The sequence below is a fragment of the Acartia tonsa genome, chromosome 2, assembly GCF_053477335.1.
Source record: "Acartia tonsa isolate MP-2025a chromosome 2, ASM5347733v1, whole genome shotgun sequence".
Lineage (NCBI taxonomy): Eukaryota > Metazoa > Arthropoda > Copepoda > Calanoida > Acartiidae > Acartia > Acartia tonsa.
The window spans coordinates 48,933,885-48,951,880 of record NC_137261.1 but is presented as its reverse complement, the minus strand read 5'-3'; the positions used below and the strand labels follow the sequence as shown (position 1 = coordinate 48,951,880).

General features: G+C 31.9%; 2 long non-coding RNA genes across 2 annotated transcripts in view; both read right to left on the bottom strand.

Annotated features, from left to right (window-relative positions):
* Positions 1–17,996, bottom strand: part of LOC145312060 (uncharacterized) — a 42,242-nt gene that overhangs the window by 4,500 nt on the left and 19,746 nt on the right. The gene's annotated exons all lie outside the window — the stretch shown is intronic.
* Positions 277–17,996, bottom strand: part of LOC145312061 (uncharacterized) — a 19,036-nt gene continuing 1,316 nt past the window's right edge. The window contains exons 2-3 of the long non-coding RNA XR_013876889.1: positions 468–489; positions 277–301 (exon numbers count right to left, since the gene is read on the bottom strand). This is a non-coding gene — a long non-coding RNA (uncharacterized LOC145312061). The remainder of the gene's footprint in view (positions 302–467; positions 490–17,996) is intronic.

The following is a 17,996-nucleotide window of genomic DNA, read 5'->3' as shown; positions in this document are numbered from 1 at the left end:
AAAATAGTTTTTTGAGGGTCATACTGTATAATCATGCATAGTACACTACTCCTTCTTCCTCCCTAATTCATATTTAGAAAGTATTACTAGTGATGATTTACTCCAACCTTATCAGCATACATAGTCCACTACACCTTCTCCCTCCCTTATTCATATCTAGAAAGTATTACTAGTGGTGATTTACTCTAACCTCATCATCATACATAGTCCACTACACCTTCTCCATCCCTCATTCATAACTAGAAATTATTTTCTAGTGATGATTTATTCCAACATCATCAACATGCATAGTCCACTACACCTTCTCCCTTCCTCATTCATATCTGGAAATTATTACTGGTGATGAGTTACTCCAACCTTATCATCATACATAGTCCACTACACCTTCTCCCTCCCTTATTCATATCTAGAAAGTATTACTAGTGATGATTTACTCCAACCTCATCATCATACATAGTCCACTACACCTTCTCCCTCCCTCATTCATATCTAGAAAGTATTACTAGTGATGATTTACAGTTAAATCCTTCTTTCCCCTTCTTCCAAGATATTTAGTTTTTTATTATTAAATTAAAAACTTTATCATTAATATTACTAAGATGACTTATCTAAATTTGAAATTAATATGTGTCTGCTAAAATGTTCATAACATTCACATAAATAACTCCCAGTAGTAAAAAAATAATAATATTAATTTGTTGTAATATATAACAGATTTTTAAATTTTATAAGATATAATGATATATAAAAAAAGTGATATTAGGCAATCAGTATTGGAGTTTTTTTTTGTTACAGTCATAGCAGTGCCACATTATTTTTTGGTAACCAAGACAAAATTTAAATTATCTCCCGCAAACATGTATTCAATTTGCAACTGAAAAAATAGGGCCCGGCTGCAGTAGCCAAAGCATAATTTGAATTACATAAGTTAAATGTTAAAATTTTTTATAATTAACACTAATTGAAAGGCCATAACTTATTAAACTAAAATGTGATCGTATAGATTTAAAAACAAAGCTTTTCTAATTATTAAAAGTGTACGTTTCTATAATTAGGGTCAGTCTGTCCGTCCATCTGGAACAGATAACTTTTTTCATTAATTATGGCATGTTATAGTTTTCCTATCAACTTGAAACTTTGTATGGTGATTCCTTTTGTAGTTAGATACAATTCAAAAAGTGTAGCAACTCTGTAATCAATACCAGAATGTCCGTACGTCCATTTAAAACATGTCAATTTTTAACTTTTATAACAACAAATTTGTATGTGATATTATTATCCGATTGATCTGATTTTTGGAATACTAATTCATAGGACAACAAAGTACAATTTTATAAGCGAAGCATCTCTATAATCAAGTCATAAAAATGTAAGTATGTCCTTAAACAATATCCTGTATTTCAGCAGTTTTTAACAAATTTACTTACAATTTTTCAACTTTTATATATTGATTAATGCGTTCTGACACTCTACAGGTGTTAAAATTTGTTTTTCCTACTGTTTCAGAGCTTCGCTTTTATGGATGTTGTGATCCTTTTTTTTAATGTCTATTTCTGGGGCGTTCAAATAATTATTTATTGAAGGGAACAGGGGGCGTAACTCCATCTTTCACACAATTAAAATGAGAGTGCGATCTAAATTTATGATCCTAGTATGATCCTGCCATTCTCCAGGAAACTTTGAACAGATCCTGTGACTGCAATTTTCAAACTTAATGATTGGCATCCATGGACTTTCCATGCCCTTTATTTCACCCCAAAAATAAACACCCTCTAAAAAGTTCTACTATTAAAAAATTTAAGGTTTACAGACATTTTAAGTTTCAAAGGAAAAACAATAATAATAAGATTAAAATAATTCATATGATTTATTACCAATTCACAGAATTCAATAATTATTATTATAATCAAGGAAAACTTTTGAGATTAAAAGTTGATTTTTATATATGGAAATATCCCTTTGATAGGTAATATAATATTGATTTATAGCATTCCAATTTCATGTAGTAAATCTGATTTTAAAAAGGACGGAGTTATGTTTTTAGAAATGGAACAATAATTCAAATCTGTTGCTAAATAGGTATTGGAAATGTATTGTCTTAGGCATAAAAAAATAATTTGGCCTCTCTTTCTACATCTCTGTTGTTATTATTCAAAATTTGTTTTTAAAGAACTTTACAGCTTGTGGATGTTATGTTTTTTTTAGAAAAAAATAAACATTTATTTCTGGTTAACAAGGCTTTAAAAGCAAATTTCCATTGAAAATCTAAAAGAGGCAATACCGAAAGCCAATCTTCCTATAACCTTGAAAGTACATGTAATGCTTGCTCACATCATAGGAGCTCTTTAGTATTCTAAAGGAAAAAACCTTGGTTACATGAGTGAGCAGACTGAGGAAATTGTTCACTATGATTTTGAAAAAAACTTTTTACAGAGTCACAATGTTTCATGTTAATCAAAATCATATCCAGAAAAACTTTTAAATTCTGTTATAGAGTTTTCAAGTGAGCACATTCAAACTTCAGTGCCCTTATTATCTAGGGTATCTAGAAAACCCTATCATTCAAGTAGTTGTTGAGATCTTATGCTCCAGACAAAAAATGTAAAAGTAAACGGAGTTACTTTAAATATCGGTATGACACATAAATAAGAGTTTAAATTTCTCTAATATCTCTAGTGCTACATTTAGCAGGCCAAGTTGTTCAACAACTAAGAGTTTTTTTAATACTATGTTTAAAATATTCTGCAGAAAAAGTGAAAATAATCCAGGCCAAGATGATCTACGGCCAAGAGCTTTTGTTAAATTTCAAAATTGAAAAAAAAAATTCTAAAGAGGATAACGCCTGTTTATTTAGTAAGTGAGGAAGGACATATCATTATTAGATTAATAATTGAATCTGTACAAAAACTAAGTTTCAATTTTTCAATGTCTCAAGATATCAATCATTTTAGATTTGCTTGGAAAATAACCAGCATCCATGTCCTTATTGTGATGCAAGCAATGACTAAGTGTTGTGAAATTGTGGATTTATTTACCTTAAATATTTAGAATGAATGGCATGAAAAGTTCTTGGCATTAGAGTTGCAAAAAGAGCAAGCAACAAACTTTTCTAATATTTTAAACAGGCCTATTTTAGTTGGAGATGGAATTATGCCCATTTGGTAAATTAATATTTTACTTGGGTTAACCATGATATTATTACTTGATCTTCAAAATAACATTGAAAAGGCTGGTATGTTGACCTTTTCAAGATTCCTGGTGGAAAACATCATCAGATGAATAAGTTATCAGGGACAGCAAAGATCAGATAGTAACCATTGCACACACAATTCAATTTTTCCTACCCATCAATTTAAACAAAAGTTGACCTGCCAGTCATTCAAGACATCCTGGGACACCTTTATTTAAAATATTTTTTTGGTTGTGGCCACGCAGTAGTTGTGTGAGAGGAAATCAATTTTAAACTTCTTTTCTTCCCCTTCATAATTTACAATACATGTACTTTATTTCAAAGATAATAACAAGGGAGGGAAGGAAGTTTATACACTTATAGGAAATGAAAATCTGTTCCAAAGGAGGATGTGCACTACAATCATTTGGCCGGGCGGGGGGGGAGGTTTACTCAAGAACCCTTAGAGCTACAGAGAGCTAATTTTGGATTTAAGGTTTAATAGGGCCAAAATTACTTTTAAAATCATCATCTTTTTAACATAACAGAAGTAAGCAACCATTTCGGATTTCATTTTGGGACTTTCCTTCAAGGGGCTAGTTGGTAATGAATTTCATTATCTATACGTGTGTATTTTCCTCCCCCCCCCCTCCTCCTCCTCTTAAAGGAAGCCTGCAAGAAATACCACGCTTTAACTGCTGAAAGACTGCCACAAGTAGACCAAATACCCCAAATTTGAAGCCTTCAGCTTCTATAACAAAAAAGTTCTAGGCATTTTAAAATGACATTTTATGTACAATGAAAATTTTGAAAGAAATGCAATGCTCATGTTGAAAACTTTGAAATTAAACTACGTGGCCTAGAAACAAAATTATAAACTTATTTTTGTCATAAATTTAGGTTTCCAGTAACTAATTATATTTTTTCAATAAAAATACCCATTTTTATAGTCAAAATCATTAAAAAAAATTAAGTTTTACTTGCATTGTACCGAATGTACTGTAGCCAATCAGAAGGCTGAATCAGCTTAACAACCAATCACAGCTAAGCTTGCATTAGTTTACCCCTTTGTTTCCGCTATGTTTTTCGTTTAAAAATGCAATTTAAATCGAATTTTTTTCATAGATTTTGACTATGAAATGTGGTGTTTTTATTGTAAAAATGTAATCAGTTACAGGCAATCTAAGTTTCTGACAAAGATAAGGTTATAATTTTGTGTCTAGGCGACGTAATTTAATATTGTTTTTTCTTTTATGAGCATTGGAAATCTTTCAAAAATTCCATTGTACATAAAATGCTATTTTGATATGCCTAGAACTTTTTTGTTATTGAAGCTAAAGGCTTTAAATTTGGGGTATTGGGTCTTCTTGTGGCAGTCTTTCAGCAGTTAAAGCGTGTTATTTCTTGCAGGCGTCCTTTAACATTGTTTTTATTTATTGGAATGATGTTAATGCCAAAGAAGCCAAGGATCTATATTAAGTGCAGTCAATAATTTTTTTTTGGTAGAAAACTAGTGCAGCTACTGTAAAAAAGGTAGTTAAATAATAATTAGTTTATGAAAAAATAATTTTATGGTAAAAGATCCATCTAAATCACATTTGAAGTTCAAAAATTTGCTTAGAGTAAAATTTTCATTTCGAAGACGACATTATTATACAGTGTGTTTTTTTTTATGAGAACTTTTTTGAAAGCAATTTTACCCCACTTATAGTTATCAGAATTTAATGATTAATGGCTTATTTTCTTTGTTTTTTAAGGGAAATTATGAAACAACAAAAAAAATTACAGTTTTTGTTGAAAAAGTACAGTAAAGTTGAAAATTAAAAACTTAGGTGTCAACATCTAAAAATGGTTTTAGCGCATTTTTCTTATGCTCAAATAATCAACCTTTTGCAAGAATGGCTGCTAAACACTTTAAAGTTGAGATATAGAGCTAAAAATGTATACAGATACTATTAGGGACATGTACTAGAACATATCAAAGTTTGAAGGTCATATCTCAACCAGGGAGGGAGTACTGGCCCCCCAAAGTCGACTACAGAAAATCCATTTTTAAAGAAAAATGCGCTAAAACCATTTTTATATGTTGACACCTAAGTTTTTAATTTTCAACTTTACTGTACTTTTTCAACAAAAACTGTAATTTTTTTTGTTGTTTCATAATTTCCCTTAAAAAACAAAGAAAATAAGCCATTAATCATTAAATTCTGATAACTATAAGTGGGGTAAAATTGCTTTCAAAAAAGTTCTCATAAAAAAAAACACACTGTATTTATAATATACGCAGCATTTATAACAACTTTAAAATCATCGTTACGTGACAACCAGTGGACCAATTTTAGATTGGTTAACGGATTTGAATTTATTACGACCAGGACTATTTTTTTGCCACCTTGGACAACTAAATCGGTCAAGGAATAGCCGGCTACGGTATTTTTAAACTTTACTTCTATTTTATGCAATTATTATCATGTCTACAACTTTAAAATCATCGTTACGTGACAACCAGTGGACCGATTTTAAATTGGTCAACGGATTTGAATTTATTACGACCAGGACTATTTTTTTGCCACGTATTTTTAAACTTTACTTCTATTTTATGCAATTATTATCATGACTACAACTTTAAAATCATCGTTATGCGACAACCAGTGGACCGATATTAGATTGGTCAATGGATTTGAATTTATTACAACCAGGACTATTTTTTTGCTACCTTGGACGACAAAATCGGCCAAGGAATAGCCAGCTATGGTATTTTTAAACTTTACTTCTAATTTATGCAATTATTATCATGTCTACAACTTTAAAATCATCGTTAAGCGACAACCAGTGGACCGATTTTAAATTGGTCAACGGATTTGAATTTATTACGACCAGGACTATTTTTTTGCCACCTTAGACAACTAAATCGGCCGAGGAATAGCCGAATACGATATTTTTAAACTTAACATGAAGAAAATGTGGGCCGATTAAATTAATCGGCCGAATCCGGCTGAAGTCGGCCGATTTCCGGCCGGACGATAACGAAAACAGCTTGCTAATACTGTTCCAATTTAGTTACACTTTTAAGGGAAGGTTTATAAATGTCTTAGGGTTGGTTTTAGGCTTTGTTCCTGACCTCCATCAGACTCCCCAATAGGATAAGGATCAAACAACTAATATTCTAATATTATAGCTTCTAAAATCCTTATTTCTGAACCGATTTTAAAAAAATAAAGGTCTAGCAGCACAGTTATGGGACCTGGAAAACAATTAAAGCAATCGTTATATGCGTGGATTGAATCATAACAAAGATAATAAAAACCGCATGGAGATTTAGGGTTGGCAGAGTTATAAAATTTCCAAAAAAATTTAGATCAAGGATATAAACTTTTCAGATAATTGGCAATTAAAATCCTTATTTGTATCATAAAAGGTAATAGCTGCACCATCATTCCAAATGTTATAGCCATTTTAGAGAATATTGACTGCACTTAATCTATATCCTCCCTACAGTAAAGTATTGGAGGTAAAAACAAAATGCTCAGTTCCAATTGAAAAGACCAAGGTTGGCTACTCTGTTGATGCTCAGATGCTGTTCAATGCAACCATCACAAAGATCTGGCTACACCATGTTCCTGAGAAGAAAAGACTTGTACAGCAAGGACAAACTCTTCAAGCACTATACAAAGTTGGTCTGGATGGAACCAATGGTGTGCAGGTAATAAATTTATAGTATAGATGTATAAACAGATTACTAAATGATTTCCAATTGCAAAGACCTAGAGCTTTGCAGACCAGAAATAATTTCATTAAACTTTGCTTTCTAAATTCAGCTGTTTAATGCTTTCTTCTGCGTTTTGAAAAAGAAAGGATAAATTTTTGTGAAAAATTGCCATTTCTGTCTAAACTTATGTGAAGTATTTAAAACTGCCATTATCAATTTCTCACAACTAGGCTCCTGATTATAAAATTATATTCATAATCATCTTTTCCGATTTACACTACTGAATTTTAAAACCTAGTTATTTGGGATTAACAAGACATTTTTCCTAATACATTAGATTACTGTCCTTAAATGTATAGAACCCCTCATTCAACCCCCATGCAAAGTAAAAAGTTTGGGCGTCCTTGTGTTAACATTAGTTTACAATTTGCTTTTTGTTCTTTTGCCAGCACCCAGCTGTATTTACATTTTTGTAAGAATCAGCTGATTTCAAAGACCCAACCCAAAGTCGGTAGAAGGCCTTTGAAAAGGGGTGATTGTTACATATACTTTTTATTGTCCTATATAAATTACTTTAATGTACAGGTATTCCAGCATAAGCCAACTAGAGAAAAAAAGATTTCCACAACAACTGAAGTGTATGTTACTGCTATGGTACCTTTAAAGCTATTCATTGTTGAAACAGGTAAATATTTCAACTTGTCAGTAGTAAAGTTACTCTAATTTGGAAGTTGGGTAAACAGGATTTTCTCAGCCCCTATTTCAGATAAAAACCTGAAATTTTCAGGGATTAGATATGTTATTCATATTTTCTCAAAGTTTCATCAAGATTCGTCAAGTAATTGGGGTACTATATAGATTCACATTTTTAAGTTTTCATGAATATCTCAACTCCTATTCAGGATAGATTAATAAAATTTTCAGGGATTGAATCCCTTGATAATCTGCATACTGTTTAACTGATATTTGCTTGTTGGTTGGGGTGCTAGTTCAAATCCTAGATTTTAAATAGATTAAATTATATAGGAATTAAATAAGTTTACAATTTACATATCCCCACAAAATTTCATTACGATTGGCGTATTTGTTGAGGTGCAAGGTTGATTTCTAGTTTTTCACGTTATAAATCTTAATAGATTTTGTGACTTTTTAGTTTCATGCTTTTTTTATGAAACTGCTCTATGGTTCATATTTTTTCCAGATATCCATCAATAATATTTGAGCTTTGCTACTTATGGATGTTGTCATCTTTGTTTTTTCTTGAATCCTAACATATAAGGGGTGGGATGATATGTTCCTCACTCTAAAATTAATGTACTATCTTACCTTCTACTACAGCTGGAGGTCTAAAAACTTTTTTTTGGAAATAATAAGGTCATGACTAGGTATGTTTTTGGTATGTTTTAATTACAGAACATAGGTAAGAAAGTATAAAGCATTTGATTTCATAGCCCCCCCTTTCACTTGTTATTATTATTGGGAGCAAAGTGGTACAAATAAGTTAGTCACAAAGATGAATATAAACTTATTGATCCCCTTTTCCTAAGTTTAACTTATTTTTTCTTTTTGAAGGAGAAACTTTGTGGCTTAATCCCAGACCAGATTCAACCCTGATGACCCAAGTCATCAGTTTTGAATTGGTAAAGGAAAACGAGGAGAGGAATAAAGCGTCGGTGACAGCTTTACTGACAACATAATTGATGGTGTACAAGACCTTGCCATCAGTGAACACAAGATCAAATGTGGTCACAAGGTGTTTTGTACCATGGTTGATGGCAAGGTCAAGCTTCATTGCTCAGAATAAACAAAATCAACAAAAGAATGTCCCATCTGTGGGGCGGGCCCCAAAAAAATGAACATGTCAGTGGCAGAGGTGTCTGAGATTTCTAAAGCTGTGGATGAGGATATCCTTGGTATGGGTTTATCCCCCATGCATGGGTGGATTAAATCATTAGAGTTTCTTCTCCATGCGGCCACAACTAGATGTATTGGATACAGGTACAATGCCAAGAAGGATGATGAAGAAAAGACTCAGGTGAATGCAATGAAGTTGGAGATCCAGAGGAAACTGCGCCAGGAACTGGGTATTATTGTTAACTGCCCTAAACAAGGAGGATCAGGTAATAGTAATTCGGGTAATACAGCAAGGGTTTTTTTAGGGAGAAAGAGAAGGATTCACAGTTATTTGAGGACAAAAATGTTTTTCCGATGGAACTGATGGAAAGGCCGCACACAGTACTACTATGTGTCAGCTCCAAAGAAGAATTGGATCCAGCTAAGCTCAAGATGTACTGTGAGGAGACCCATGACTAAATCAAAGACATGTGTGGGTGGGGGATATCTTCTGGACTCCACGTCCTTTTGATGCACTGATGCACTCTCATCAATTGGTGTCCAGATTACCCCTTCCACTTGGGTATTGGTCAGAGGAGGCACAAGAAAGCATTGTAGATCCTTTATTAATATGGCTGAACTTAAAGCGACTTTTTACAACCTATTAAATGCACTAAAGATCCCAAAGCTAACATTGAACTTGTAATCAAATTTTGTGATGTTATTAATTCTTGTTTTGGTAAGGAGCTAAAGACTGACTCTAGAGAAGATATGGAACTGATTTGAACAGACAGCTTGATATAAAGTACAACGTAAAATTTCATATCCTAGAGATGCATATTATTGAAATTTTAGCTTCTAAGCAGAATTGGTTTGGACAGGGTTACTGGACTGAACAGGAATGTGGTTTTAAACAACATTAATATAAAAAACTTTAGAGGACATAACTAAAGATATTTTTATTAAATAGTTTTAAATTTAAGATATATTCAGTCTATGTTTTAACCTGGTTTAATATACCAGTTTAAGCAGGGACAAGGGAAGGCTATTCTGACAAACAATGCTTTAGAGCTGATTTCTTAGATTTCCAGTTTAAACTTGATGATGAGATAAAACAACTTTTGGCAGAATTTGATAAGAAACTCAAACATTATTTTAATACTTTTTGCTTCGTTTACTAAAAGCCATGCTTAAAGGATTGTCAGAGTTTGTCTGCACGTTCAGATAAAAGATGTATGAGCAGAAATAAAGCTTTTTTACAACTTTTAGGTATATTATCTAAATCACAAACTACTCGTAAATTATATGTTAAATAGTGAATAAATTTATTATAATCTTAAAGAGTAAATAGTGTAATACTTTGAAAAATATTTAAGACTGTTTAAATATTTATCTCATATACAAATTTAAATTGAAGTTTCTTATTAATTTTGATTCTAATTACAAATTTTCTTTTTACTTTTACTAGTTCAAGAAATGTTTCAATTTATTGCAGCTTTTTCCACCACCTTTCACTGTTACTAAACTTTTCTTTTTTGAGTAGGCAGCTTAAAATTATATCACACTAAGCAATGAAACATTGTTTCAAAGATGAATATTTGTAAGAGACAATTTGGGAATTTTCATGTGACTTTCTAATACAATGTTCTATCTCCTTGTCCATCCTAATGGTCAGAAATGGACGTTAAATGTATCTCATATTTTCACAGATTAAAAATCAAATATTGTTTAACAGATTAGATTGATACTAACAAATAATGGCTAGAACAGGAAATACAAATAGTCGTTGGATGGCCCTTAATTTTATTACCTAATGTTTTATTTACTTAAATACCATGAAAGCAGGATGATTAGGGCAAAGAATATGAAGCAGGTTTTCACAAAGATAATTTGGACAGAGTATCTCTGTATGGTCCTGATAACTGGTCATCAGACTGGGTAAGAAAGGAGAGGAAATCAGATTCCAAGGGGAATGGGGAATTATGGTGTGGGGTACAATGTGTGGGGAGACTTTTATTATTTTATAGGTCCCTTTAGAGAACCTGAAGATGTAAAAATCAATCGTTACACCTACTGACAGCTCCTTGAAGACTCTTATACCTTGGCTGGAATCACAACCACTGAAGTTAAGAAAGAAGCTTGTCTTTTTGCAGGATAATGCCCCTAGTCGTGCTTCAAAGTTTATCAAGCCATTGCTTGTGAAACATGGCTTAGTAGGTGATAGGTACGTGGACTGGCCACCCAACTATTGCAACCTCAACAAATTTGAGAACCTTTAGGCCATCATCAAAGCAAATGTTTTTACTATGACAACAGACAGTTTTTTAGAAAGGACAGAAGGCTGCTCTCAAAGGAGGCTGAAGCTGGTATTGATATTATTTAGATCTTTGGTTTTATAATTTTATTTGTTATTTTTTAAATAAAAAATCCAAAGAAATATTTTGTTTCATCAATTACTATATGAAGCGCATCTGCTCGTCACTTAGGAGGTGATAGGTTCAAATCTCAGGCTGACACCACATGAAAACTCAAGACATTAAAAATGGTTCCTACTGCTGCTACATAAATAGTGATAGTAGGGTGAATGCTTTGGCCCATAAACAGGCGCAACTCACTACCATGCATAGTTAGAACTTCTCAGACATAGGTCGTCTGTTGAATGTTGCATAACCTAATGTCCTTGGGTGTTAGAGTATTGCATCCCATTACACGTGGATAATGCTCTGGATTCTCTAGATGATCACTTAAATCAAAGGAGAATTCCACCCTGATGTGGTAATGGTAATAAAAACATATTAAGAAATAGTATTTGATAAAAAAAGTTTTAAAATTATCATTTTGGGTTGTTTAAAGACATTTTAAAATGTTTTGTCACCTGAATTGCGTCATTTTCCGCCATAACAGTGCTATATATGGTTTTTTAAAATTTTGTTTGCTTTTAGTAAAGACAATTTTTGCTATAATTGGTGTTAAGGATACACTGGTGACCTGGATAGGAAACAAGTTTTTTTTGACATACGTCTCACAAGACCTACGTAGCCATGACCGGAAGACGATGACGGTTCAGTACATGACTTTCGTTAAATCACAGCTGTTCATTTTTGTGGATTTTTTTGAAAATTACTTTTATACCCAAATTTTCATAATTTTTCCCAAAAAAATCACAATTTTCTCACATTTGCAGCTTAGTTAGCCTAAATTTACACAAGAAAAGTATGGTAAATACAGCTGAACCTAAAGACTGTGTTATCATCAAAAACAAAATCTTTAAGAATCTAAGATTTGTAGTCTAGAAATGAAATCAGAGTTATTTGAAGTTAATATTTGAATTGATGTCTAAACAGCTTTTGTAATTATCTTTAAAAATATTTCATGTTCCTATTGCATGCCTCATGACATATTATATTGTTAAAACATAGTTTCTGACTGTGAAAAGACCACTCTCTGAGGTTCCACTCATGAAGTTAATACAAACATGTTTCAGAAACTGCAATGATTCTGTTCCAAGTTTTCCTTGAAATATTAACAAGTTATCCTGCTCAATATTGGTTCCTGGCTGATTTAATGTCTCAACATCAAAGCAATATCTGCTTGGGGTATAACATATGTCCATAAATACCATTTATACAAGGATACAATTAAATATACAACCAGTCCCTGGTTCAAAAGAGCTTGCAGAAAGTTAGTATAGATGGTCTTGATTGAGTCTCTGCCCTTTGTATACACTGGTTGTCTTTACTACTGATTAAATGTCATAGTGAGAACCATGGTAGACACTCTTGTTCTTTGAAGCAAGAGAGTTTCAAGTGGTTCAAACTGTATTATTTAGATTAAGTAAAAGTCTTATCAAGGTTTTCATAGGTGAACCTACACAATAATGATAGATACATATTGAATTCTAAGCTGGATGGATAATTTGTAAGTTAGTGTATTCAAACATTGTGTTGATATGACTCATGAATGTAAGAGCAGCTAAATGACAGAAAAGCACTTGGCTTGTAGCTTGAAGAAAATAATAGTTGCTTATGACTAGAGTGAATGTGAATGCTGGTTACATGATCATAACTGGATTTCATGCAAGTGTGGTTTTCAATGGTGACTTTAAAACCCAAGTCGACAATAAAACACAGGCAAGTTTTCTGTCCTAAGCAGATCAATACTACCCTTCCTAAAAACTACCAGTAGTAAAGGGACCTAGGAAGGTGTTAAACAGGAAGACCACAATATAGAATTAGCAAAGCAAGAATAAAGGGCAGTTTGTCTATCAAATGGTGTTAGATTTGGAATCATAGACCCACCTGACTTTAGCATATCAATCAGCAGAGTAGTTGAAAACCATGTTGAATTTCTGAGTAATAGAGAATGAGAGGACAGGAGCTCCTAGCAGAAGCAAGGGAGTCTTAAAGACCATGTAGCTAGATGCATGGCAGTCTAGGCTTTCACTCATGGAAAGATCTCTCATGACAGTAGCTGGTTCTATGAAACCAAAGGAAGTAAAAAGTAATAATACCAGGTTGGAGAGAGGTACCCTGTTTAGTGGACAGTATTATGAAGCATACTTGTTAAAGTTGAAGAATATGGATGATAACTTCAACGTCTTGAAACATGGATCAAGAAGTTTAACAGGTGGATTGTTAGGAGAGAAAGTTTATGTGAAAGAAAGTTCAGGGCAAAAACATTATGTTCCTTAGTAAAAGGCAAAGTCTGATAGATTGAATCATGTTGAAGCCAGGTGAAAGCCTATGGAGGCCAGAAGCAGTTCTGATGTGCAAATTTATTGTTGAATATTAATTCAAAATAATTAACTCTTACTCAATTTCTGACTAAAAATCTTTTTCCATTGATCTTGAAAGATCTTGTTATAGGTGATAGCACAATCTTCAGTACAGCTGTTACTTATTATACTTTTCTTGCGTAAATTTATGCTAATTAGGCAGCAAATGTGAGAAAATTGAGATTTTTGGGGGAAAAACTATGAAATTTTGGGTAAAAAAGTAATTTTCAAAAAAATCCACAAAAATGATCAGCTGTGATTTAACGAAAGTCATGTACTGAACCGTCATCGTCTCCCGGTCATGGCTACGTAGGTCTTGTGAGACGTATGTCAAAAAAAACCTGTTTCCTATCCAGGACACCGGTGGATAAGGTTTTAAGATCTTGTAAGGACCCATTATGAACAGATTTGTTTCATTATTTGGCTGAACATATAAAAAACTTACAGACTATATATATGATTTTTCAGTATGACTGAGAACCGGTTCTAATCCATTGGAAATTAATCGTTTGCGAATCTATACTGTATATTATTATGGGTGATTAGTTTAGATCAGGTTAAGTTAAGTGATGGTTAGCATAACCCCAAAAAAGATTGTCCATTTCTATGTAATAGCTTAAAACCTTATGTTACTTATAGGGAAGTTCTACATTGTTAGAGGTTAAAGATAATAAGAAAAGTAAAAGCAGGGCTGCCGAGCCTTATGTAGTTTCCAATTATATAATTTTCAAGAGATAAACTTAACGTATTTTTTATGAATTTGAAAATACAAATAATAGTAAAACAATAGAACCTTTTAACTAAATATTTTATTAAAAAATTTTAATTGTTTTAAGGTTGAACAAATTTATTGTCTAAATACAATACACTGAAATAGTTGAAAGGTATAATAATTCGCCTTTCATTAAACTTGTTCACAAAGTAATGAGACAGCGTAGAGGGCCACCTAAAAAATGACGTCATACAATAAAATTGACCAATGAGAAGCCAGTATACACTGAATTGATTAATAGTTTAAATTTATACTGGCCTCTCATTGGTTATTTTTATCGTATCATGTCATTTTTTACTAAAAAAACATTTTTCTTCATAATGTGATTAAAAGATAATGGTGGTAAAAAATTGCTCTTTTGATTTTATTTATAGTATTTCATTAAAAGATGTAGGATCTCGGGACTAAAAAACTGGTTAAATCTTTAATACATTTATCTGTTTATAATACGATGCGAGAAATAACTATTACTACCTTCCTACTTATAAAGATACGTACTTCAATATTTATTAATCAAATGAAAAACTTTTATTTATAAAAATCCAATTTCATATTTAATCTTTTTATGAAAGGAAAATCTGTCTTTTCAAAGGGATTAGAAATTTGATAACTATAAATTTACAAAAAGATAAATTGTATAACTTTTTCTTCGTGATAGCGTAAAATAAACGTAACATGATTAGCTTGCCACGCATCTAGATGCTCATGATTCGGAAGTGGAAGAAAGTCAGAAAATAAGCTTAATAATTAAATTACCCTCCCCCCCCCTTCGATTTACAGTCCAATGTCCCCTACCTCCCAGCATTACATGTCATTCAGGGACAAGGGAAGGTCTGTCAGAAAAACAAGTCTATTAAAATCATGCAACCTAATCACGAAACCTTTATTAGTGTGTAATATTATCGATGATTCAACTATTATTAAAAAGGGCTTGTAGTATATCATGTAAGGGTATAAATTCGCTAATCTAAATTCACTAAACCTCATCAAAACTGTGTAGATTATGAACAGGGATCGGCAGCCGTGCGTAAGCCGTGTGTAAGTCTCAATGATATCGTTATTTTATCACTATAATATTCAGCTGGATGTATAAAACTGCTCTTTAGCAGACAATCCTTTTTTCTGAAATTTCTTTTTCTGCTCACAAGCAGGTTTAAAAGTGAGGCTGAGGCGCGGCTGCCGAACCCTGATTATTAATGTTATTAGCAGACCGATTTAAAAAAAATAACACAGTAGGGAGATTAAAAAAACATTTTTAAATTCTTCCTAAAAATAAAATCTTTAAATATTTTTCTTACCCATAAAATTTGTAACTGTTTAAAGACGAAAAACAAAATATTTTGACAAATTTTTACTTTGGCTCATTTTCAAACACTTCCTAATTAACCCTTTAGAGCAAGTTTAAAAGTTTCAAATTAATTCCTTTGCTCATTACTTATTAAAACAAGGATGACAACATCCATATAAGCGAAGCTCTGAATTGGAAGAAAATTGAACATTAACACTTATAGAGTGACAGAACTGAATAAACTGAACATATGTCTATATACAAAATTGTATGTAAATATGTTGCAAAACTGATTAAATACATGTTACTGTTTAAGGACATACTAACGTTTTTAAGACTAGTTATAGAGAAGCTTCGCTTATAACACTATACCTTGTTGTAATAGGAATCAGTATTAAAAAATCAGATGACTAGGATAATTTGAACATATAAAAAATTGTTGTAAAAAAAGTAAAAAAATCTGCTTGTTTTAAATGGACGTACGGACTTTCTAGTAATGATTACAGAGTTGCTGCGCTTTCCAATTTGTACCTAACTGCTATAGGAATGAGCATGTAAAGTTTAAAATCAAAAGGACAATCCTAACCTTTTTAGATCAATGAAAAAAGCTAACTGTAACGGATGTATGTACAGACCGACTTACGAACCGACCCCAATTATAGAAAAGCTTCGCTTTTAATTAATAAATGACCTTGAAACATAAAGAACTAAATTCTATTTGACGATCAACTTAATTTGAAATAAGCATAAAAAAACATATATTGGTGCCTTACCACAAAGTTGCCTATCAAGTACTGATCCCCCCTCCTTATTTGAATTATATCTTTTGGTTTCCTTAATGCTATACCGAAAGGACTCCCTCCCCTTTGGTCGTTTACAATTTGTTTTAAAATTAATGGTCGGAAAAGGGGGGATTCTGTGCTCTACAAGGCACTATGAGGGAAATTACCCATATTTTAAATTCTGTAAAAAGTTTGTAAATGTTAATATTCGGAGAAGATTAGTTGTTTTTAGAATTGCAGTACATAATAAATCATGATTTCAGGGAAGCTTCTAGTTTACATTACCCATTTCGTCACTTCCCTCCAACTTGTTTCACAATTAGAGGCAAGAAGTTGTCAAGAAATACCAAATTAAACCACAACATATATTATAAAATTTAAGATTTGGAAAAGAATAGTTATGTAGTTCAGAATTTTATTGATAGGTGTGGTAAAAAAAATTTTTATGTAAAATTTTTAGATGAGATAAATATCTAAACAATCTTAAATATTTTTCAAAATATTACAGCTATCCACTCTTCAAGATTTTCAATAAATTTTATTCACTATTAAACATATAATTTACGAGTAGTCTATGATTTAGATAAAATATTTAAAATATGTAAAAAGCATTATTCAGCTCGTTCATCTCAAAACTGAACATGGAACTAATCTCTGACTATCATTTTTGCATGGCTTGTAGTAAAGTGAGCAAAAACTAATAAAATAATGCTTGAGTTCCTCATCAAATTCTGCCAAAAGTTGCTTAATCTCATCATTTAGTTTTAACGTGAAATCTAAAAAATCAGCTCTAAAGCATTGTTTGCCAGAATAGCCTTCCCTTGTCCCTGCATGTCATTATTATTAACTTACTTTCAAATACTTTTTTTCCAATTAAATTTGTACTCAACACATAAACGACCAATTAACAGGAAAATAAACTTTTAATCCTTTCATTAATATTCAAGTCTGTGTATAAAATGACAAAATCACCCATAACAGTAGTGGGAAAAAATATTTTAAAAAGTTGAAAAAAAATGTGCATGGTTTATTTCCCCGTGGGGACTTGAAACAAGTTATAATTTAAAGAAATATCAAACTAAAGCTGGGGGGGGGGGGGGAATGAGTCTTCCACAGATCGAAATATGAGGTTTTTCCTTTACAATTAAACAAGGAAAACTAAAAGTTCAAATGATACGTAGATATTGGTTCTGTAGTGCTCAAAAAAATATGACCTGTTTCTTTTAAAAAATTATGATATGCTTCGTAATTTCAGGGAGGGAGATGACATCGGACGTTAATCTATACTGGTTCACAAAGGTTTATAAATACGTTCGCTCATTTGTGGGCATAAAAACTTTTGGGACATCTATTATAAATTGTATGAGTTGTGCATACTAACAGTAACAACTTTTTCAGTACTTTTTTACTTTTTAAAGTAGTATTTCTGTTTTTGTTTTTTTTGCGTTCTATGGAAGAGGCCTTGTATTTATTTTGTATGTATGTATATATGTATGTATGTATGTATATGAATGTGTGTATGTTTTAAAACTTTATAAACCCGGATTTAAAGTCACGAACACCAGTTTACAGCAAAAATTTTACATGTAACAAAAATTTAAAAATTTTGTATTTTGTAAATATAGGGAAAATTGCAAATATTTTAGATTGTACAACAAGAACAAGTTTG